The sequence below is a fragment of the Vulpes vulpes genome, chromosome 16 (genome assembly GCF_048418805.1).
Source record: "Vulpes vulpes isolate BD-2025 chromosome 16, VulVul3, whole genome shotgun sequence".
NCBI lineage: Eukaryota > Metazoa > Chordata > Mammalia > Carnivora > Canidae > Vulpes > Vulpes vulpes.
Window position 1 is genome coordinate 68,428,145 of NC_132795.1, and position 24,554 is coordinate 68,452,698.

The window sequence follows — 24,554 nt, forward strand, 5'->3', positions numbered from 1 at the left end:
TACAGGTCTTGTACAGGCTATATGGAAGCAAAAAGAAAACCAAGGGAACTCACCACATAGCGTAATGTCTCTAATGTCCAAGGACCCTAGGTAGTCCACCTTCTCACCTTTTGGAGTCTTCTATGCTTGTTTGGTATGTCACGTCCAGCATTTTTAGTTGTAAGGAGGAGGATTGGGAATTATGCACTACTCTATTTTGTTGCAATGAGAAATCCTTACCAGTGTCCTTTTAACAACATGATTTGATTTCCTTTTATCTCCCACATTATATCCCCACTATGCTTCCTCTCACTCATTTCCTCCCAGGCACAATGGCCTCCTCACTATTGCTCCAACATGCTAAGGAAGCCCTTATTGCTGGGCCTTTCTGGTTGCTGTATTCTCTGGCTAAAGTAATCTTCCTCTCTGTAACTAGACGTCCCTCTGATCTCTGTTTAAATAATTCCTCCTAGGTAAGGTCTTCCCTAAGGGCCCTTCATAAAACAGCGACCCTCACCCCCGCATTTGGGGTTCCCCTTTATCTTGCTTTATTTGGATCCATAGCAATCACCACCATTGGATATGTTACCTCCTTGCTTGTTATCTGTCTCTTCTACTAGAATAAAGGAAAGGACTTTGGTCTCCTTTGTTTTTCATGATATTAGTTCAACGAATGAATAAATGAGATAGAAAGTCTTTCTCATTCTCAAATTAAAAACTGAAGTAGATACTGAAGTGTAGAGAGATAATTGGCCTGCATAAGATTAGCTTCTTAGAGGAAGAATATTGCCCTGCATGCATAAAAAATGGGATTCTTTTCCAACTCCTGCTTTACGGGGATCAGTCAACTGATGGAACAATCACGAGCTGATTGTGTTGAAAATGTAGCTCTGACGGCTGTCCATGGTGTGCCAGACTACAATGTTGAATGTCCACAGCTTCCCCCGACAGCAAAAGCCTGTGTCAACTTCCCTGCTCAAGCCATGCTGGAACACCAAGAGGAAGCTATTTGCCTGGGGAAATTCACACCATTTCTCAGGCACATGTTTGATTGTTCAATGTCAATACTCAAGGATCTAAGTGCTACATAATCTTCATTACTTTATAATTATATTTCAATTTCAAAAGTGTTCCTTCTATTTGTTTTCAGGGAATCTCTTTTGAAACTTGTCAAGTAATTAGTTGATCAGCTTACCTTTAAGCATCAAGTGGTATTTTATCTTAATCTAAGATGTCTTTAATAACAAGGTATCAGTGATGTGATAATTCAATTCAGAACCTCCAGAGACTGACTTACATTATATTCGTCATACAAAAGCAGAGACTTACTCAAGTGGAATGCGAATATCTGTGTTCAGTTATATTTAGCACTTGTAATAAACTGTGAATTGAAGACATAACAAGTACTTCTAAACATAATATGTATAATCTATGAAAATAAAATATAATAGCTATGAAATACCATAATACAATTATTTCATGATATAGTTTCCCTTTTTACCTTAGGGTTTCAAGACTTACAGCCAAATTTCATTTAAAAATATAGCAATCAATTCATTTGGGGTGTCTGTAGGAACCACATCTTCTGTACCCTTTCAAATGGACTTTATACTTTTCTCTTTTTTCCTCTCTCTCCTTTTATCCCTCTATCCGTCCCTCCTTTCTTTCTCTTTTTTTATTTTGTTCTTTCAATCTTTCATTCTTTCTGTCTCTTAAACTCCTTAAACATTGTAAAACATCTTAAAACTTTCTTAAGCTCTTAAATATCTTCTCTTATGCACCACTTTTATTATATAATATACTTATGATAATATGCAGTAAATGTTATAAATATTGTTATAAATATTTTTTAAATCAGCAATACCAAACAATAGGATATCTTTATAGATACCTAATTGGGCCTTGTAGGTTTTAAGGATTGAATGAACATTCTCATATGTTGCATGTGATAATTTTAACACAAGATAAAATTGACATATATCTGATACACCTGATAAGTCACCCTCTACAGAGCCTGTTCAAGCTTATGATATATACTAAAATAAACTGATTGCTTTTTTTTCCCCATCCAGAATGTCTGAGGTATTCCTGCTATGTGTATATTTCAACGAGAGGTGTGTAAGACTGGTATTTGGACAGATATTTGACTAAAATCCCCCATTACTATTAAAATGCAAGACTTAAGGGGTGCCTGGGTGACTCAGTTGGTTAAACGTCTGCCTTCAGCTTGGGTCATGATCTTGGGGTTCTAGGATTGGGCTCCCCACTCATCAGGCAGTCTGCCTCTCCCTCTCCCTCTGCCCCTCCCTTCCTCTTGGCTCCTGCTCACTCTCTCACTCTCTTTCAAATAAATAAATAAAATCTTTTTTAAAAAAAAAAATGCAGGATTTGAAAGTTATTGCTAGAATCAGAACTACTTCTTAGTACTGCTGAGTGACAGAGACTTCGAAGAAATTGTGTAAAACACAAGGAAAAGAGCATTGCTCGGAGGTAGAAAAGCCTAAATGCATAGACTGAAGAGCTAGGATATCTGTGTTCGACTCCAGCACCCCGATTTACTGTACCAGGACCTCAGACAAGTCATTTATCTGTGTAAGCTTTCCTTATGTACAAAGATAAAATGACAAGAGCACCTACTTCATGGATTGGTATGAGGTTTAAATGTGTTAGTCTTCAAAAGCACTTGGGACAGTGCGTGTCACATGAGTGTTAGCTATTAGTATTTCTGAGCAGAAGTCAACACTATAATGCCACAGTGTCCACAATCCAGGAGACCTCAGTTCCATGACCTTACAGTCATGCCTTCTGGTGGCACAACAGAATTAGAATCAAAGGCTACTTTAGAAAGGTCAAGGAAGGGTATGGCATCTCTGCTGTATCATTTTTCAGTAACTGGGCTAATCTGGAATCTGCATCATGGCATTTCTTTATAGAGTCTTATCAGGATTTTTTCTTTTTTGTATTTATATACTCATTCAAAACATACTTATTCTACTGCACTAAGGTAGGGTCTGTAGGAAAATCCAGTATGTAATAGATTCTACCTTTAAAGGTTTATGGCTAGTATTAGAGGAAAAAACTAGAATGGTAAAAATATACATGGACAGATGAATAGATAGGTGAATAGATAAAGATCAATTCTTAATATTTCTATCAGCCTAATCTAAGACTGAGCAATTTTACTGCTATATACTTCTTAAGAAGTTCTCAGGAATATTTACTTATCTTTTTTAAATGAGTGATCAATTTGAACCCTCCATATTTCTAATTGTCTTTTTATGTCTAATAAAAACTAGCTGCTTTAATAAAACTAGCTGTTTGCTTCTCAGTGGATGTATTTTGCTAAATCGAGCCTCTACATTTGACTGGCAGTGTGGAACAGGTGAGCCTTTGCTTCTGCAAGCACTCTATTGCCCGCCATCCCACAGTTTGAGTCTTTCCAGGATTAGTGGTAGAGAGCCCACCGTGTCCCCCTAAACTGCCCCCTCCTGGCTTCACCCTTGTTCAGTTTCAGACAGCAGATAGCAATTGACTGGGTCCCTAACGCACACATCACCAAAACGCTTTAGTCACCAATCTGTAGATTATTAGAGATGCTGGCAGCTGAAGACATTGTGTTTATGGGCTGGGTGGGAGAGAGGGGGTGGTCTCTGCCGGCAGCTATATTTGCTATTTTTTGCCTAATGTTTAAATGGAAGAAAATTCCCTTGCAGTTTTTTTTTTCCAACACAGCACTTTCCTTTACCCTCCTGTCCCTTTTATTTCTCTGCCCTGATGTCTGCTGTCTCTGAGGTCGCCTGCCCTGTTTCTGCCCCAGTTGGTTGGGCACTGCCTCCAGCGCGAATGAAGTCGAGCAGGCCTCCCGGGGCTTGGCACATGGCACAAGAAGGCAATAGGGTTTTTTTCCCCCCTTTCTTTCTTTGTAACTCTTAATGATCTTTTCTTTGTAACTCCCATCCCCAATTATGTTCTCAAAAGGCAAAGTCTATGCATATGTACACAACCGAGAGACAGTCTTCTCCTTGTTTTTCTTATGATTGCGCCTGTGAATAAAACCCTGAAATTATCAATTGGATAATAGGGCAATGTAGCTCTTCCAAATGGTTGGGTTAAATTGGCTGTGGTTTCAAGTAGTATTATCATTAATAATAATAGTAATAACCCTCCCACCAGTCGAATATTCACTCACACATAATAGCATACAAGCCCCCAGCTCAGGAAGTATCCGGGGGAGGGCTGTCTGGACAGAAGCCTCTAGACGACGACGACACAGAAGATGCCTGGATGGATTGTCCATGGCAAGCTCCCATCTACTCCCTCACTGCAGTTCCACCACCGCCTTTCCCTGTCTTTCATGACCCCTTCCCTCCCCTCCCAGACAGTATTTATTATCTCTAGCCTCTTTTATTGCTTTACAGTACTGCCTTGGATGGTTATTGATCTTTTAATGTGTGTCCTGTCCCTTATACTTTTATCTTTCTGCTTCACCCAGTTCCCGCCTTCTACTCCTACAAGATTCAGGCCTAGGGAAGGTAGCTATTGTCTCTCAAACTTCTTAAGTGTCTTAATTAACTCGGAGAGCTCCCTTTTTATACTCCCACCAAGGTAGGATCCACACATGTGAAAGCACTACATACAGTTTGTCACTCCTGCTGACCCAATTACTGATATGACCAACATTCCTGGGCTCTGATTTTGTGCCAAGTAGCAGACTGAGTCCTTTGAGAACATTATCTGAAAATTCTTCGTTATGTTATGAACCCTTGTTAATTCTATGAGATGGGTAGTATTTCTACCCCATTACAGATGTTGTAATGCAAGTTCAACGAGGTGAAGCCAATTCCTCAAGGTCATACACCAGTCATTTTCAGAGCTGATCCAAACCACAGTTCTTAACCATCCCAGTATTGTGATGATAACGGTAAAAGGAGTTTGTGGGGTCCATCCTCTCCTGACAGGTGCTGTCACATGCCTTGTGTAATTCTATCCTTTGAGCCTGAAAAGAAGAAGAAAATAGGACAAATTATGAAGGGGAAAATGACCCCATATATCAAGGAGTCAGAAATAATTCTAGGATTGCGCGAGTAGCAGGACAACCATTGCATTGTGGCCCACCATTAACGGCGAAGGTTGTTTGAAGAACTGTGGAAAAAACACAAGCCGTTGTCTTTTTATGATGTTTAATTCAGTAGGTGAAAGGATATTAGTTCAGAATGTTGCACTCACTGGCCCTGTAGTGCACAGAGCTGGCTGAGGAGGGAACAGAAAGAGCTTTCCCTTCCCATGGCTCAGTTTCTTTTATTCATCTATTGAGCCTGGCACAGCCCCCCTTCTGAACTTGGCTCTGCATGGCCATGGGAATTCTCTCAAGTCCCAGCAAACTACTTCTAAGCCAAAGTATTTCATTAAACAATATTTATCTTTGTTTCCTCACGACAACACTTTCTTCCTATGTGTTATGCTTCGCGGGCACATCATAAAATGTTTGGAACCATCTTCAACCATAATCGTTTCCTGCACCTTCTAGTTTTAATATTACAGATCCTTGGTTCTAAACACTTTCCTGGTATTTATCACAGCACTTTTGGGAATTTCATTCTTAAAGCTTCCTTTGTATTGTTACCTTGGGGGGTGCTCTACTGTCAGTTGATTATACAAACTGCGTTTGTTTGGGGCCTATTGTTTAATGATGAGGGAATTGATCCTTTAGCAATTACCCACTTATTGGGGCCAACCAAGGTCAGGGTTATTGCCGGAATTTTTTTTAAATGCTGGTAAGATCGAACCAATAAGAACTCCTTGCCTGTCATCTTCCCTTAGATATTAAGTGATTGAAATTAAATAAAATATGATTGTGCCATTTTTGGTGATTGACAATATCCTTCTCTAAGTCCTCATTACTTCCCTATTGTTTTTTCAGGTCTCCTTTTGTTTTCTTGGCATTGCTGGGTTTTCAGTGCTTGGTTGCAGCATCCATTTTGCTAGGATTTTTCTTCTTTCTCCTCTTCTGCAGATGCACTCCATCATGCAGCCAGGGGAGACTGATGTGACTTACCTTTCACATTTCCTCCTTTCCCTGGTGATGAGGGATTTGTTGACATTTTCCGCAAACCCTGTTGCTATTATGAATCGGAAACTAGATTTCAAGCTCCAGCACGCTCAGAGTTAAGCTGCATTTAAAAGGTGGGAAAAAAATAAATGGGAAAAACTTAAAGATTTAGAATAAGAGACCATTTGTAACAATGATACAGTTCCATCCCCCAAACATCATACCGTGAGGTTTTTCTTTCAGAACTTTCTGAAACTAGTCCCTTTTGCTTCCTAACCTGCTGACTGTGATCCCTGCTAATAAATATATCACTATTATTATTGTAATCATTATGGTACTTAACGTCTAGTTAGTTATACTTGAAAGAAAACCCTATGCACATAGGGAAACATGCCTCCTAAACTTTCACCGTATGGCATCTTTGTGGTTCTGAAGCAGAAGTGAAACCAGTTACTTAGAATTCCTTTGTGTATATCTGCCAACATCCAAATTTCACAATTTTGGAGAATTGGATGCTCTTTAAAGTATCACCTAAATTACAGTGTGTTATATTCCAAGTTGACAATTCTTCTGTCTCTATTAAAAAAAGAGAGAGAGACCTATCTATCAGCCAACTTAAAAACATACTGTGCAGACACCAAAGTGAATGCAGAGGCTAAATGAGGATCTTCATCTTCATACCCGGGTGTGAACATGGCTAAACTGCGTGATTCTATGTTCATGTAAACTAACCACACTCACACACACACACACACTGATGCCCTTCATGAAGGGTTTAGCCTGTTTTCTGCCACTGAGTTTAGGATATTTTCAGACTTGTCCAAACGTTTGATTTTTGTAATTATTGTTGGGATTTTTTTTTATCTTGCTCTACATGGAAAATAAAATTGTGATTTAGATAGTTTGGTCCCAGCGGTCCTGTCTGCGCTCAGCAAATGGTTCCATGTCACTCCCTGCATCACAATATGGGAGCCACCGAGCTTGGCGGCAGCTAATCCTCTGAGCCTGTTAATAAGCTTAGGAGCACGTTCATTGAAGGCTGACGCGTTAGGCACAAACAGGGAGAAAATATCTACTGGGGGAAGCTGAATTGGTTTTAATCATCTGCTAATCACCAGTAATGAGACCTACTCTGGGGAAGAAAAGAAAAACAGATAGTCGGAGGGAGGTTTTGTTCTTCACAGCAGAGTAACAGGGAATGAGAGGGCAGCTGTTATTAGGAGAGAAAGGATGGAAAGAAAGAAGGGATTTGGCCAGAGCAGATGAAGCGTCCTGTGCAGCGCTCCGTTTTGTTAGCTGAGTGTTTTTCATTCAGTCTCAGGAACTTCAGATGCTGTGGGATCCCTGACAGCCCACCTCTAAGATATTGCTTCTTGAAGAAAGAAACTTCCCCCGTCATCTCCCCCTTTGCATTTGCTTCTCTAGCATTCTACCGTAGCACTTGACAGAGTATCTGAGTTTCAGGCGAGAAGAAAAGGAAATGGCAAGAGGAGCTCTGGATTGGGACCAAAAGACAAAGGTTGTGTGCAGGGGAGGGGGTGTGGGCAGAGAGCGGGGTGAGGGCATTGAGATTCCTTATCCCAAGGGGAATGCCTGAGCGTCCAGAAAGCAAGAATCCACTGCAAAATGGCCAGACCTAGAGGAATTGGATAGACAACGATCTTTTTAAGTCCTACGCTACGTGATTCGGGAAACTCAATGGCAATTATGACTTTCCTGCCATTTTGGATGGAGCCATTCGTAGACTTTTCCTTCAGAGATTTAAATGCTTGCAATTGGTAATAATATAGCTATATTTAAGGTGTGTATTAGAAATGCTGCTCTACATTGGACCAGTGTTCACCATGAGAGGTTAAAAATAGACTCCCTTGAATAATAATTCTGGAACAATCGATACTTATGACTGAACTATTAGTATAGCTTCCCTGGCCATAACTGGCTCTTCTCTCTCCAAACATTCCTATATGCTGGGCCAGAGTGAAAACCCCAAAGCAAGTGTCTGTGGTGCCCCAAACCTCTGTTCCCAACTCAAAAATCTCTGTCAGCTCTCAGTACCCTCCACGTTGAAATCTAAGCCCCTTCCCTGGATGCAAATTTCATGGCCTTCTGGTCCAATTCTTTCCCTCCAGTGCCGTGGTCTAGACCTCTGCCCATGACTGCTCTGCTTCTGCCATCACTAAGGCTAACTCTGTAGGCTGACCTTCCCCCTCAATTTTCATGAGCACTGTACACTCTTTCCATACCCTTTGCTGACTGCCATTTCCATTAATTTTACCAAAGTTTAATAGTTTGTGGGGAAACCTAACCTAAATCCCCTGTCCCCTTCTCTCTGGGCTCTTGAAACAATTTGCTTCCCAATATCCTGTGGCTCTAATCATATTCTCTGGATTCATGTCAATTTCTGTATAAGTTTCTACAACTCCAGGGACAGCAGCATTCTTCATTGCATCCTACACCCCATCTAAGACTGGCCTGCATGGAGCAAATTCTTCATGTGTTGAAACATAACGAATTTTAAGACCTTTATCAGGTGAAATCAAGTGAAGATTTTAGCATTTTGTAAATATATAATTAAATAGTTGCTATTGAGGGTGGAAGAAACAAGACAAATTTGAATGTTCATATTTATTTTTATTTATTAGGCATTTGAATTCATTATTCCAGCCACTGGCAATGAGTCAGGGGTGGGGAACAGCAGAGTTAAACCATAACATGTATTTTGGAGAAAAATCGATAAAGCAAAGCTGGTGGAGAGCACTCACTGAATATTTGAGTCATCATTTCATAAAACTCTGTATAGTTCCAAAAAGTGCTGACCCTTCCTAGCTGAGAGAATGCCCAGTCTCTTTGTTGGGGGAGGCCACAGTCATAAAAGAAATGAACAAGATGTAAACAAATTGGTAGCAATCCAGTGCTGTAATACAACATGGACCTGCAAATGTCTTGGGGAGGCACAACTCATTCTGCTGAGGGAACCTGCTAAGCGAGAGCTCAAGAGAAGTGACATAGAAGTCGTAACCCTGGTGGCAAGAGACTTCCAGGAGAAGAAAAGTAGGACTTCCAAAATGAGGAAAGGTAGAGGCATCAGGAGATCAAAGCAATCCATGTGTTTGCTAGGGGAATGTTGAATAGTCTGGTAAGGATATAGCAAGTTTGTAAGGCCATAGTCAAAAATTCAAAGAAGTAGACATTGGACACAATATTAGGTTCTACCTTTGAGCCTTGTGATGAGCAAATCAAGTGAGAAGAAAGACACAAGGACAAGTGTGCCTTCCATTCTGATCACTGCCCATGTTTGCCACTGTGGATTTGTCCATTTGAGTGTCATTCCATCAAAGAGCTAGCTCGTGGTTCTCCTTAAGTGCGCAACACAGATTTGGGCACAGAATGAGCACTAAACCTTTATGTGATAATCATCATCATCATCACCATCATCATCATCATCATCATCATCATCATCATCATCATTTATGTCCAATACTAAGTAAAGTTGAAAAGGCAACTAGCTAAATCCTTTTACTTGAAAGATAAAAATTGTGGTCCAGTGACAGAAAGTGGTTTATCAGAGATAATTGTAGTGATACCTTTTACTAGGATAAAACATTTCAAAAGGCTTTGATATCTCTTTTGTCGGCCTTAGACAACATTAAGTAGGGACTGGAGCTGCTATCATCCTCAATGGAAGATGATGTGCCCAATATCCACTGCCAATCAGAGGCAGAGAAAGAATTTCAATGCAGGACCTGCCCTAGCTATCCTATCTCCTTCAGTCAATAGATCTGCATCCATTCACCAATTGAAAAATGAGTCCTGGGGCACATAGGTGGCTCAGTTGGTTAAGCATCTCCCTTTAGCTCAGGTCATGATCCCATGGCCCTGCTTCTCCTTCTTCCTCTCCCTCTGCCCCTCCCTCTGGCTAATGCTCTCTCTCACTCACTCTCACTCTATATTAAATAAATAAATAAATAAATAAATAAATAAATAAATAAATAAATCTTTAAAAATTAAAAATGAAATTTAAAGAGAAAGATGAGTCCTATTTAAGCCTCCTATTCATGCCATCCTTATTTTAGTTTTTAAAGAGTGTTAGGTGACATGAAACTGAGCATTTGAAATGCTTGTTAGGTGGGCAACATTTCTCTGTTGTGAAATAATGGGTTGGCCAAAATACTTGATTTACTTTTAGTGACAGTACAGAGAGTTATCTGTATTTATTTTAATGACAGCATCAATACAAGATTTCCAAACCCATATGGTATAGCTCCTAGCACATTTATACTGCAGATTTGGGGACTGAATCTGGAGACATGAAGTGACTTTCCCAAAGTCACACAGCAAGCATTTAGAAAATTCTATCCAAGCTTTCCTCCTTACACTATACCACCTTACCTGCATAGGAAGAGATAAAGGACAATAGAGGATGCTAAGTGCAAAAAGAGCTGTGCTAATAGAGCAATGAAGGAGATGCAGTAAGATATACACTCCCCGTTCTGCAGGAAGAGCATCTTGAAGGAGGAAAAATGGAAATGTCCGCAGTACCTTCAAATTCTAATCTGAAAGAAATTGGCTAGGAAAACTCAGGATTTAGAAACCAAGACCCGTAATTTAGTGCTTATATCAACCACGTTCCTGTGTGTGGTCCTTAAATGTCTCTAGCCTCAGTTTATACTTCCGTAAAATGGTGATTAAAATAATGACTGCCCTGTCTACTTATACTGGGCTGTGGTGAAGGTGTGATGCTCTAAAGAGCATCCTAAAAGTGAGCCAGAGCCAGGATCAGGTGGTAGAAAGGCTGAAGTGAGCTCAGGGGCTAACCTCTGATGACAGATGAGCAGGGAACAAGATGTGGTGGAATGCTGCCCACAGCAGAAAGACTCACAGAGAGGCCCTTGGTTGAGATGGTAGAGATGGTGCTGGGGTTAGTAGGCCTATGGCCAAAGGGTAAACTCAGGGCAGAGGGGCCCGGTCTGCCAGTCTGAGGATTGGGCCTTTACCCTGCAAGCTATGAGGTATCTTGGGACAGCTTAAACTGGAGAAGTTCAGGTCTTTAGAAAGATCTCTCGGGGTGGGTGTGGGGGGCAGCCCCGGTGGCTCGATGGTTTAGCGCCATCTTCAGTGATCCTGGAGACCCAGGATCGAGTCCCATGTCGGGTTCCCTGCATGGAGCCTGCTCAACCTCTCTCTCTCTCTCTCTGTCATGAGTAAATAAATAAAATCCTTAAAAATAAAAAAAGAAAGATCTCTCGGGCAACAGTGTCAACAGTGAATATCAAGAGGCGCTAGAGGCAAGGCAGTGGCTAGGAGGCTTGATGGGGATTCCTCTTGAGCCAGTGCCTGTGGAAACAGAAGGAAGTTGGGAAAATCAAGAGCAATTAAGGAGTCTGTGTGCAGATGTGCTGAGTGATAGGATCCAGCTTTCTGGTTAAAACAATTGGCAGGATAATGGCACTTCTATTGAGTTGGAAGAATGGGTTGGATGTAAGCAGGAACTAAGTTGTAGATGTATAGGTGTGGGAGGACAGCACAATTTTGAGGAGAATGGACCTTGAGATCAAGAACATATGGTTTTCAATCTTGGCCTCAGTACTTTCTGGGCATGTATGAAATCATACTGAGAAGCCTGGAATGTAATAAGTACCACAGGATGACAATAATGGTGATGCTGGAGATGGTGGTGACAGCAGTGGTCAGTGCTGGCATAGTCATCCAGGTAAGTGTTCCAGAAGAGAGCTCTAAGTAGCTCATAGTATACGAAGCATATGGATAGAGATGAAAATATTGAAAAGAATTAAGATTCTTTAAAAGTAATCCTTAACTCAAATTTACAATCTCCACATTGAGTCGCACACTCCACCAACTGAGCCAGCCAGGGACCCCTGAAAATATGGAAAAGAACTAAATCACCACATACATTATTAGGAGGGAAATTGGAAAGACATGGCAGAAAAGATGTTCACTTTGAGATAAGGTGGCAATGGCATAAGACCAGAATCAATTTTTGAGTAAAACATGATGAACAGTTTCCCATCTCAAGTGTACCCTACATGACTGTAGGACTGTATCATGGTTGCCTTTGTATTGCTATTGGCATAGGTGCTAAACAGAAGTTTTCTGAGGACTTGAACACCATCTCCTATTTCCTATGAGCTACATTAATGGCCTCCACACATCTCCAATATTCTAGTCTCTATACCTTGGTATCCAGAAATTAGAACTCTTAAATCAGTAATTCTCACACTTTTTCATTACACTTCCTGCCCTAGGACTCATGGAACCCTTCACAGCACAAATGTGGGCATGTGCATATGTATGTATGGCAGAGGGAAGGTAACAGGTGCCGGAGTGTATGAGTGTATATGTGTTTGATGGGTGGCGGTGACATATACAGGAATGGGATTATTGCCATATTTTTGAGTCCCTGGCTTGCTCAGTTGGTGGAGTGTGCAACTTACAATGTGGAGGTCGTAAATTTGAGTTAGGGGTTACTTTTAAAGAATCTTAATTCTTTTCAATACAATAATGTTAAATACAATAATGCCAGTGCTGTATATAATTGGTTAATAACTAATTTGCTTTATATATTGAACATAGCCAAACACATGCATGAACACACAAAAGTATTTGGCATAATGAAACTATTTGTAGAATATGTAAAAATAAAGGTGCCCCAAGAAAGACTAAAAGCTCACCAAGAAACCAGTAATAATAATAATGTGTGTGAGGGGGTGCTTGGGAAGATGTATGTCAATAGGTAGGGGTTCTGCCACTCGCATTCTCCTTGGAATTTAGGAGTTCTCTGGGGTCCTTTTACAAATACCTCTACCATCCCTACTCAAGTGATACAAATCCCACTTTAAGAAATTTAGAAATTAAGAGGTTCAAGCTTGAGGTTCTCCTACTGAGGAAACTTATGAGTACTACCTTGCTAGATCAAGTATAGAATCATGGAATCAAGGGCCCAGAAAGTGCGAGCAGATCATGCCATCTATTCCTTGACTTCTAAGGTACCTAAATAGTCTCTGGTTTGCTTTGGTAGGAAGGTCACGCAACATAAAGCAGAAAACAGATTTTAGAGCCAAATGCATGAAATCCCAGAAAAGGAACTGCATATCAACAGGCAGGTGTTTATCCTCTCTGAACTTCATTTCCCTTTTTATTGAACAAATGCTGAAATGTCAACATCTAGCCCTATTTGTCCTGGGAGTCCAAAGTGAAATGACTTATGTGCAGCATCTTATACAATGTACATGATGGAGGACATATTCAGTAATTTCCCCCTTATTCTTCCTATCTGAGCTAGGTATAGTGAGGAACCAAATGGTTGGTTGATGTTGCATGAATTCAAAAGATCTATGCCATTCAATTACTAGAGGCATGCGTTTTTCTATAAGTCTATAGTCAGGAAAAGATCCCGTTATGCTGCAGTAACAAAATAACCCTGAAATCAATGGCTTACTGCAATAAAAGTTCATTTCTTTCTCATAGAACATATGTCTAATTGTGTCAGCTTTCCTCAGTTACTATAGATCTCAGGGAATTAGGAATCTCTCACCTGGTAGCTGGACCATGTGAATCCCAGGCCTTGCATTCTCCCTCAGCAGAAGAGAAAGCCGGAGGTACACACACAAGGCCTAAAATGTGGGGACTCAAAATTAACACACGTCATTCCCACTCGCCCAGTTGTATGGACCCACCAGACTACAGGGAGACTGGAAAAATGGAAGAGTCCATGGATATTTGGTGAGCAGTAAATGTCTCTGCCCAAGTTACAGGACGGCGTGAGGCCTTGAGCTGGAAGTGCAGACATCGTCCACTGAACCTTAAATTAGGACATTTATGTGTTTTCCCATCCCATTCACAACTTTTATACTACAAAATGTATTTTAAGCTCAGCTCACAGTAAAAGGAAGTTTTTGGAGCGTACACAATCAGCTTGCTCACTTTGCTGGGCTTTGAATAAAAATAGTAACTTGCTTCTGAGGCTCTGTCTCCCTCTGAACCTTTTGGGGCCACCCGGGAAGAATTTCCCCACAGGGACTGTTGACCATAGTGTCCTCCACTTCCCCTTGGCTCCTCATCCTCTCCTTTCTTTTCCTCTTTCACTATTAGCACATCTGCCCCCACATTTTATCTTTCTGTCTGCCAGGCTGATTAACATACTTTGACAGATTAAAAGGCTAAGGTCAAACCAACAAACCCCTAAAGAAATACTGCTAATTATTGTCATGTGTTTTTTAAATACTTTGCTCTTCAAAGAATTTAACAAGGAATAAAATTCAACTTCGTATCCCAAGGGGTCGTTTTAATATCATTTTTTTTAAATGCCCTTAGCTTTCTGTGTTCTGGGTTGTAGGAGAGCAATGAACTGATCCCTGGGGTCGGTGGTGGTCAGCTGCACTTCAGAAGAGCTTCTTTCTACAGTGACACATGAAGTGGCAAGCAGAGTCTTGTGATACTGCACTAAACCAGTCCAGGGAGAGATGAGACAGCTTTAGCATCCATACGTAATGCCCAGCGTGAACACCGGGACAGGAAGTGTAGCTAACAGCCCCAAAAGGCACTACTGTTCAGTGGTTCCACTGGGGTACTGCCATGCCTGGGTGTGAATCCCAGTCTCACCCTTTGTGAGCTTGGAGACAGCTGGCTCATGCTTTATTCTCTCCACGCCTCAGTTTGCTGATCTCTAAAATGGGGACTTGTGAACTCATCAAGTCGCTGTGAAAATGAAGACGCACGAATGCAGAAACGTGTCTGGCACTATCAAAGGGTTCACCACCACTATTCCCCGCCCTGGTGTTTTCCACCTTCATGTCTCCACAGAGTGGCTGGCCTCTCTGACGCTCCAAAGCAAAACTCGCTTTTGTTGTCATTTCTAAAGAGTCAGTCATCTGACTGAGGGGTGTGCAAAGGCAACATTGCCAGACCTCGTACTCTGTAGGTGACTCCACAGATAGTGGACGTGGCCCACAGACAGTGCTCATTAGAGGCATTGCCACTCAGGCTCAGGTCCTGTAGGGAGCTGTACCTGGGACCATGGGGGTGGTGATGGCAACGTTCCATCTCTTCAGCCATCGGACTTTTTAAAAAATCAGTTTAGAAGATGATAATAGAGTTGGGTGGATTGTGGCTGCCCCTCACACATCTGTGACGAGCTGTGCCTTGTTACCCGGTGGCTTCTGGCAGGGTGAGGCCTGGCTCAGAGGAGCCTGAGAGGAAGCCGGGGCAGGCGGGGCCTTGTGACAAGAGTGAGGGGCAAGAGGAAGGAGCGACAGCACTAAGTTCAAAAGCTTCAACATCCTTTGGAAGACAAGAACAGGATAGCCTCCAAGTAAGAGGCATCTAATAGCTCCAGAAGTCTCCAGTGAAGTGTTCACGACAGGTAAAAGGCCAAATTACCAGATCAAGTGGCCACATTATCAAAAATTATTCTATTGATTTCAGTGAGGTGTGTTTTCCCTGAGATGATTACCACCATCTAAAATCTCCTTTCCCGCTGATTTGGAGCACGCAGCACAGCCTCTGAGTTTCAAGCCGTTCAAGATGCGTAGGCATATGTGGGTAAGCACGGGTCGGCCTGCTGTGAGTGTCTAGTTAGCGCCAGCTCAGAGAGGGAGGCAGGCAGGCCGCCAGGGTTCCCAGGGTCCGGGCCTTTGTGTATGTTGAGAAATTTGGGGTACTGAGTGTCATCTGCACAGGGAATGTTCCCAGCTCCGGATTTCCTGGGACACTTCCGACAAGGGAACCTACTTCAGGGAACTGCCCCGTGCATCCCCGGGGGCCTCCCAGACCCATCTGGTCATGGCTGGGAAGCAGAAGGGCAAAGCACTTCCCTCCGCACCTTATGAGCCCCATAAAGATGCATCTGGGTCAAAATTTGAGGGGTATGGGGAAAGGGTAATAGAGGAGCTTCTCATTCCATTTAGATTTTCGACTACTCTATTTTTAAGGAGGATAATGAGAAAAAAAGCATTTTTAAAATGAGCTATAATTGACATATAAAATTGTATTCATTTCGGGCGTACAGCATAGTGATTTGATACAGGTGGATAGTACACCACGATCACCGCAATGTTTCGTTTTAACATCCGGAGAAAAAGAACAAGCACCCGTCTACGCGAAAGCCAGAAGAGTATCTTAGAAGTGCATCTTCTTTTTAAGAGAGCAAAATGTTCCCCCTAGCATTTTGCCTATAACGGCATTTGAATATTTGGGCTGGGCTGTTCCCCGGGAATGATGTCTTTGGGGGTGCAGTAATGGGTGGAAGATTTCCACCACCCCCCCCCCCAGGGGATAAAAAGTGTAATGAATTCAGTGTCTGTCATCCCTCCCTGTAGCATCAGAACTCTTCCCCTAATTTCCTGGCTACTGTTCTAGGAGTCGCAGTTGGTTAATGCAAAACCAGGCTGATACAGGGCGTCTTGCAGTTTTTGCTTGAACTAGAGCCAAAAGAAAGCGTCTTCTGGTGTTGGTGAACTTCCACCTCGCATGGGTCCAGGGAGTGCTATTGTGTCCTTGAATAAAAGCACCAAGGCGGCAGTGCGTTGAACTTTAAGCCAATTATTCCTGCATTTGCTCACCATCGGATGCCTCCTACTTCCTGGGACTCCTTGGGCTGATGCTGAACACATTCAAATCCTCCCCTAAAAGGTTTAGTCTAGGTTGCTTCTTCAGTACTGTTTGAACATTAAATATGCAAATAATCATCATTACACTTCCAACAATTACACATGTTTGCGAGCACCGTGTCAAGTGCTGGCAGCAGAGCAATCATTTGTAAAGACAAATATTCCATTCCAAGAGATGTCATGCTGCTTAGAAGATTCTTTTTTGTATTAGTAGCCACACTGCTGCTTCCTAAAGTGTGCAAATGAACGAGACGGCGCTGCCAATAGCTGCCAGGCCCTTCCCCTCGGCAGAGCAGGTGCCAATCACCCGTCGCAAGCGGCGGGGACCCGGGAGCCACGGAGACGCGGGAGCCTGTCTGGTGTGGACAGAGGAGGCCCTTGCAGAGGCAGGTGCTCCTTGGGTCCCTTCTCTCTCCTGCGGCCCCTCCCCAGCCATCCCTCCTCTCAGAGGGGGCCTTGGGCCTACAGAATATTTTAATTCCTGATTTCTGACTATATTATCATGTGTTTGTGGGAGAGGAATTGTCGTTTGTAGCTTGGAGGTGATGCACGGAGCTGCCTGAAACCACAGGCCCAGGGTCACAGCGGGTGGCCTGCGTTCTTTTCTTGGCGGGTTTTTTATCTCTCCTCCCTTCCCCCCCTTCCCCTCCCTTCCCTTTGCTCTCTGCTCGGCCCCTCCCGCTCCTTCACGTAGTTCTGGATAATTGTCACCGTTTACTTTTATCACATCCAAAGTGGCGGATTAGAGGGGCCTGGGCTTGAGTTGGGACTAATCTTGCCTTCTCCCAAAGTCAGAAAATCCCAAGTCTTGCAGGGCCCAATTGATAACCCTTGTGCTTCTTTTCCATGAAAGACGGATGGCTCTGGCAAGCTTGGGAGACTGCAGATAATGGGATTGACTTGGTAGTTAAATCTCAGTGAACCAGGACAGCATAAGTAATTAGTGAATTGGATCCATCCTGGGGTGCTAATGATGGCTAAGTCTGCCCCCACGCCATTCTGGAAACGGCAAGAGGCACATCCATCTCGCACAGATAAAAACCAAAGGGACACTGCTCACAGACACCGTTTATTCCTTCTTTAGTGCACAATTTATCCTAGAAGGGGAAAAAAAAAAATCTAATTTTCCTTGAGTGATACCCAGAAGACCAAGTGACCACGCTCCCACCAGAGTTCATTTTGATCACAATACTGCTGCTGTTTTTAATTAAGAAAGGCTAATTAAGAGAAACTCTACATTTATCTTCTTATCTACTTGTCGGCACAGACTCTCAGACATTACCCATATTTGTTTACAAATTGGTTACCGGCTTTCTATCAGTGAGCCAGGGAGGATTCTTGGGTTATAGCTAGGTTTGTGCATTATATGAATTTCAAAAGGATAAGAGCTGAGCAGCTAACCACAGTAGCAACTTGGAGCCTATCAGATCCTAGTTTGCACGCGCGCGCACGCATGCACAGAAATGCGTACGTATATATATTCATATATATTTACACATATACATACATACATACATAGTTTACATATATATCTTTGGATTACCCATGATGTATCTTTGTATTCCTCCTCAAATAATTCAAGTCTAAGGCGCCTGTGCACAGACTGGCCTTCTCCCATTTTTCTTCTTACACAGAGTGACGGCACTTTATGAGGATAATTTAGATAAATGTCTTTTCATGGAGTTCACTTATCCTTCCAGCAAACATGATCGACAAAGAGCCACAAAAGACAAATGACATTGCATTTTGATCAAACGTATGCTCTGTCAACGGACAAGATTTCCAGGTGGGCATCTCCCTTCCCTTCTTCTCCCTTTCCCATGTGATTCTATCGACATCCCCAGCACCTACAAATCTGCACAACACTCACCTCTGTGGAAGCACGCATCTGTGGAGGGACTCTAAGGAATTACGAAATGAAATTGTGGAGCAAATGCATGTCGTCTCAAAAGTTAGCAGCCATCAAATGTGCCAGCCTGACAATTTTTTATATGGCTCGGTCAGAACTAAATGTGACGGACTGTGAGCCTCCTTGACTCAGCTCTGTCGTGGCAAAGGGGTGTGAAAGCCAAAAAGCAAGCACTGCCTCTTTGGTCCACTTCAGTCCATGTCTTCTGGAGGGATTGCCTGTCTGGGAACCTTCCCTTTGGGCAGCCCATGGAAGTTCTAACAGAGAACCAGAGAAGCCACAGTAACTGGTTAATAAGAAGCTTGCTTGTAACTAAGTTACCTCTCCACTCCCTCCACCAACCCAATTATTTTTGGTTTGCATGCGAGGTTTCTTTCTGGATTCCTGGTTTTCACACTGACTGACTTTTCAGAAGGCATGTTTGTGTACGTGGACCAAGCACACGCACATCAGCACAGTATCATATCAAGGCTGATTTCCCCGAAACCTTTCTTAATATTTAATATTTGAGGAGAAAGCTGATTAGGCCAGCACTCCATTTCTTCCTCACAATCTGTCACTGATTAGAAGGTATTTAGACTAATGTTGGATGGAGGGGGGGCAAGGTCTCACTGAGGAGAATGTGCATGGGGAGAAATTTAGTCTCTTCCTGGAACCCAGTAAGTTCTGATCTTTTTTTTTTTTTCCTTGATATGAATTTTTCAAAGTTTCGGTCTAACAAAAACTTGACCTCTGTGTTCAAACCAGACCAGCATGGATTTGTATTCGTGGTTCAGATGTTGTCTGTCTGCCTTTGAGCAGAGGGGGTTTATGTTGATGGTATGATTTTGCTCAGAAGTAATCTCTTGTATGGTGTTGAATGTGCTTGGGTAATAGTCATATGGGTATTGCAGAAAACAGTTTTGTCCGCTAAGCAATATACAGTTTTATTCCAGGCCTATTTTTGTTATTTTAATACTTTCCTGCCTATCCCAAGGAGGAACGTAGACTGATTTTTAAAAACAACTCTTTGGGGGCGCCTGGGTGGCTCAGTGGTTGAGAGTCTGCCTTTGGCTCAGGTCCTGATCTGGGGCTCCTGGGATCAAGTCCCACATTGGGCTCCCCACAGGGAGCCTGCTTCTCCCTCTGCCTGTGTCTCTGCCTCTCACTCTGTGTCTCTCATGAATAAATAAACAAAACCACTCTTTTCCCTGATACCATCTCTCATGGAAGTGCATAGTCCTGCTGCTCATCATACCACCACAGTAAAATTACAATATGTATCTTACAATGACTTTGAAAGAACTACTTATGTGGCAAAAAAAAAAACAAAACAAAAAACAAAAAAACTTACTTTTTAATCTTTTAAAAAAGAACTATATATCAAGAAGCCTTGAACTGAGAAAAAAAAATTCATCTCTTCCGGGAAAAGCGGCACTTTGATAGGGTATTTTTTTTGAGGAGCATACATATGTCCATATTATGTAAGAAAACTCTTTCTATTAAAAAAAGTTGTAAGTTATTGAATGCAAGTATGTATTTACGTATTAGGGATAAGGGGGTAAGATGGTAGGTGTTTCTATCTGCTTACCTGGGTATGAATCCCAGCCTCATTACCCATTAGCTGTGTCTCATTAGGCAGGTTTCTACACCTCTCTGGGCCTCCATTTCCTCTTCCATAAGGTGGGTATAACAATAATACTAATACTGAATCTTGTACAATTAAATCAGTCTATCCATGGAAAGTGCTTTAATAACACCTAGCATTAAGCATTAAAAAAAAAATAATAAGTGGCTGTTTTTACTGAAGTTGTAGCTTATTTTTTTTAAATTAATTAATTTATTTATGATAGACATAGAGAAAGAGAGAGGCAGAGACACAGGCAGAGGGAGAAGCAGGCTCCATGCTGGGAGCCCGACGTAGGACTCGATTCCGGGACTCCAGGATCACACCCTGGGCCAGAGGCAGACTCTAAACCAGTGAGCCACCCAGGGATCCCCGAAGTTGTAGCTTATTAATAAAGGTGAGTTTTACTTTTTCTCCTGCATAAAGGATTTTATGCTTCTACCAAAACTCTGGTGACTTCTGAGATTTTCACAGGACAAAGAAAGAAGAAACATCATACAGGTAATTTCCATGCAGCAATGCTGTTGGCTTTTTTTCAAAACATGATCCTTCCAAGGAGTTGGAACTCCTGACGGTTCAGTCTGTGTGATGGTCAGCCCTTCATCCCCATCACCCCAGTGCAATGCTTTACTCATAATGTTCATTTAATGTCTATTCAGAAGAGGATGACTCTAGACATAGACCTCCCCCTCTAGAATCAGAAGATGAGTAATGCATGCGATGATGATATGAGCCTTGATGAAATATGCTTTTCAATGAAGCTGTGGAATGAATGATATTAGAAAATGCAACTCCTCCTCATGTGGGACTCATTGTGAATAAATTACCTAATTCCATATAGTATTAATTGTGGGATTATGGCTAATAAATAAAGATTATGATAATATTACTTTAGGACAGTTAGAAATTGGGGCGGCTGGGTGGCTCAGTCAGCTAAGCATACAACCCTGGATTTCGGCTCAGGTCATGATCTCAGGGTCCTGAGATTGAGCCCTGTGTTGGGCTCCATGCTGGGTGTGGAGCCTGCTTAGGATTCTCTCTCTGTCTTTCTCTCTTTGCCCCTCCTTCCTCACACCCTCACACTGGCTCTCTCTCTTTCTGCCTCTCTAAAAACAAAAACAAAAACAAAAAACACGAGTTGGAAATTAATGATGAGCGTGGATGGAAGGTAATGTCTTAGATGCAAATCTAGTGTTTGTATTTTAATTGTTTCTACTTCCTTTCTCCCCTGGCCACTAATAACACTACTTTTCTTTATGGATTAATCTGCACAGTAATAAAAAATGTTGTGTATTTTGAAATCTTAGGGGGGAGGTGTTTAATAGAATCTTAAACATCTTTCGCTGCAATGATTGCTTTGCTACCACAATGCATTCTTTTTCAACGTTGACCTTCATCATGGGAGAGTCTCCACTCGCTTGGTTGTAATGCAGCAGTGATTACGTTGGCATTTGAACTTCCCCAGCCATATATAAATGGAGAGTTCCTTTACTCCATGAGAAAATGGAGTCTTTAAATGGAATCCTGGCAGGTGGAATAGCCACACTCTCTGAGGAGTAGGGTTACATGGGCAACAGATGAAATCTATGAGGTATTCTTTCTATGAAAGAGACCAAGAGAATAGGAGAGAGAGAAAATGTGAGTGAATGATTAAATGAACTTCAGGAGCATTTTTATCTGAGAGACAAGTGTGAAAGGAGAAATAATAAATGACTCCCTGGCTTTCTAGAAAACGATTGGTATCCATTGTCTATTCTGGAAGCCATCTGATAGCCCATGCCATCTACCAATGGGCATAGAAAAGTTAACATAAAAGAAAAGGGGTCAGCTAAGTAGACAGAAGAGGCTTAGCCAAAACAAAGTGAAATGCTTCATTTCACTAAGGTTTGATTAATGGGATATTAGACACCTAAGACCGTTAAGACAAGAGCTAACTAGCCTTTAGCAAACTGTGCTGTGAATCACACTTCACACATCAAGATGTGAGGTAATGAGATTCGCAAAAAGTACTACATTTAGAAGCAGCCCCTTAAACTCGAACACACAATTCCCAAATCCTGCCAGTTGCTGGCACATTTCCACTGATGAAGTTGGAAAGGAAGCTCTGCATTTTTTTTTTTTTAGGGGTAGTTTTTGTTTGTTTGTTCCTGACCACTGATAGCATGAGCTAGCAGCTGGTGTGAGAATAAAGGAAAATATGTGTGTATTGGCAGCAGACAATTTATAACATAGCGTGATTATTCTCTCTCAGAGTCTTAAACATCAGAACTTATGGCTTAAAAAAAGAGTAATTCGCATGGACAACTTTACAACGGCGCGTTGAGGGGTTTTTGCTGTTGTTGTATGATGTGGGATTTTTTTAAAAACCTCCCCCCCCCACCCAGAGATTAGTGTGAATTCGTGACCAACATGATTCATAATTGATCAATCTTGAACATTTTAAATTTTTGTTAAGGATTTCACAGCCATGACAGGCCATTTTTAGCCAGTGAGCGAATGCTTGGTAAAGCTACATCTCCACCTAGTGGTGTCGGGGAACAGTTCATGACTTTGTACCCCCAGGAAACCAAGATTTTTGTCAGACTTTGCAGCCAGCGTGAAAGCCCCTGGTCGCTGTGTAGTTGAAGCACAATATTTAAAGATAACATTGTAATCTCGGGATATTTTTTCCTTCCTTTCCATTCCCACTCATTTTCCTTCCCCTCAACCCTAAAATCTGACATTATTAGCTTGCAAAATAGCTGCAAAATATTCCTCCCACTCCATTTTTTGTTCTCACACTGTGCTCAGAGACTTTGACCAAAAACTCATTTGGGTAGCAAAGGAGCATCTTTTCAAGATTCCCCCACCCGTCTCTGCTTTCTTAGCCTTTGCCAGCTCACTACTTGGCAGGCGTCTCCATTGCTAGAGAGCCCGAAAAGAAGTTTCTATATAGATGTCTCAAAGCTTGTTCTCCGCTGCTGGAAAGATGACTTGTGAGGCCCTCTCACCCTTTAGGTTAATGAAGGTGCCACCTCTGCACTCCCCACCTCGGATCATCCCAAACAGAGAGGCCCTAGCAACACACATTTGCACGCGGTGGCTCAGCACACTGCCTTCCCAGTAAGCCCTGGTGCCTGTGCCTCAAAAGAAACAGTTTGACCACACTCATACATCTCAGGTTTGCATGATTTGAATAATCAATAAACAATTAAGAATGTTTTGCTTCCTTGATACCAAAAGGACATTTGAATCTGGTCACAGTGAAAAGGAAATGGTTTGTTTTGCTTTTAATTTGATTTGTCAGATTACAGAGCACCTGCTCCTCGGTGATGTTATGTCAGCCAATTATATAGATTCTCCTATAGCTGCTGCTGCTCGCCGTTGGAGTCATCCTTGGTTTCATCTGCACCATGGTGAAAGCAAAAGCCAGGGCTTTTCGGCTGGTGTATGTCTAGAAAAATTAAAGCTAACTAAGAGAGTCGCTGCTTGCTAATCCCTGTAATTAAACACTACTTACAGGAAGGTATATTACACTGATTGGAGCGGTTGCTACTGTATCGGACCCAAAAATGTTTAATAATCCTACCCTGAGATGTTGAATTTTTTAGTACCTATTAATTAACACCCATTAACTTATATAAAAGGCAAAAGAAATAAATGTATTAATTGTCAGTTCGCTTCTGCTCTAACTTAACTTCTCCGTAAAGCTGGTGTTCTGGCATATGATTCCTCAAATTGCAGGAAAGCTCCATATGTAGAGAAATATATGGAAAGAGGGTTAGAACAATGGAATTCTTAGAGCATTTTTAACTTGCTCCATATTTAAAACAAAATGTAGAGCATTCTTTAGCTCAGATGTTTGAACTCGTCAGTTGCCATCATCTGTGTTACCTTCATCAAAGATCAATCCCGTGGTGCCTTCCGACTCCCCACCCTCCGCTGTTTCCCAAAGTGCTGCATTGACAAGGAACATTCTGTCTTGTTTGGTTGTTCATGAATTCTCAGTGTTAAGCTGTTTCAGGGAGAGAGAACTGTATTTGGCCTTTGCTGGGCCAGATTTGTCCGCAATTACACAGACATAACCAACACAACCTCCTTCCATGAATGTCCTTTGAATTTTCATACTTAATCATAAGCGGCAAGTGTCCAGACGTGAAGCATTCAAACGAAGGGCACTTCAAGCTTCCACGAAAGAACCAGTCCGGAGCAAAGGAGCCAAGAACCAGACAGATTCTCTCAAAGACTGTATCACACAAAGAGAGATAGTTTTAGGTATAGGGGTAAGAAAAATGTCTTCTCGATCTTGGGTAACAACCCTTGATTGTAGGCTTCTTGGAGGCATCCAGTGGCCGCATCATAGCAGAATTTGCACAAAATTCAATCCTGGGCCCACCTGTAAGTGAA

At 42.0% G+C, this 24,554-nt stretch overlaps 1 long non-coding RNA gene across 1 annotated transcript; it reads right to left on the bottom strand.

Annotated features, from left to right (window-relative positions):
• Window positions 1–1,615: 1,615 nt before the first annotated feature.
• LOC140596029 (uncharacterized) lies at window positions 1,616–18,832 on the bottom strand. The gene is made up of 3 exons (XR_011998069.1): window positions 18,524–18,832; window positions 6,035–6,149; window positions 1,616–4,975 (listed from the first exon to the last, which is right to left on the bottom strand). It is a non-coding gene; the product is annotated as an uncharacterized lncRNA (long non-coding RNA).
• Between the last annotated feature and the right edge of the window lie 5,722 nt (window positions 18,833–24,554).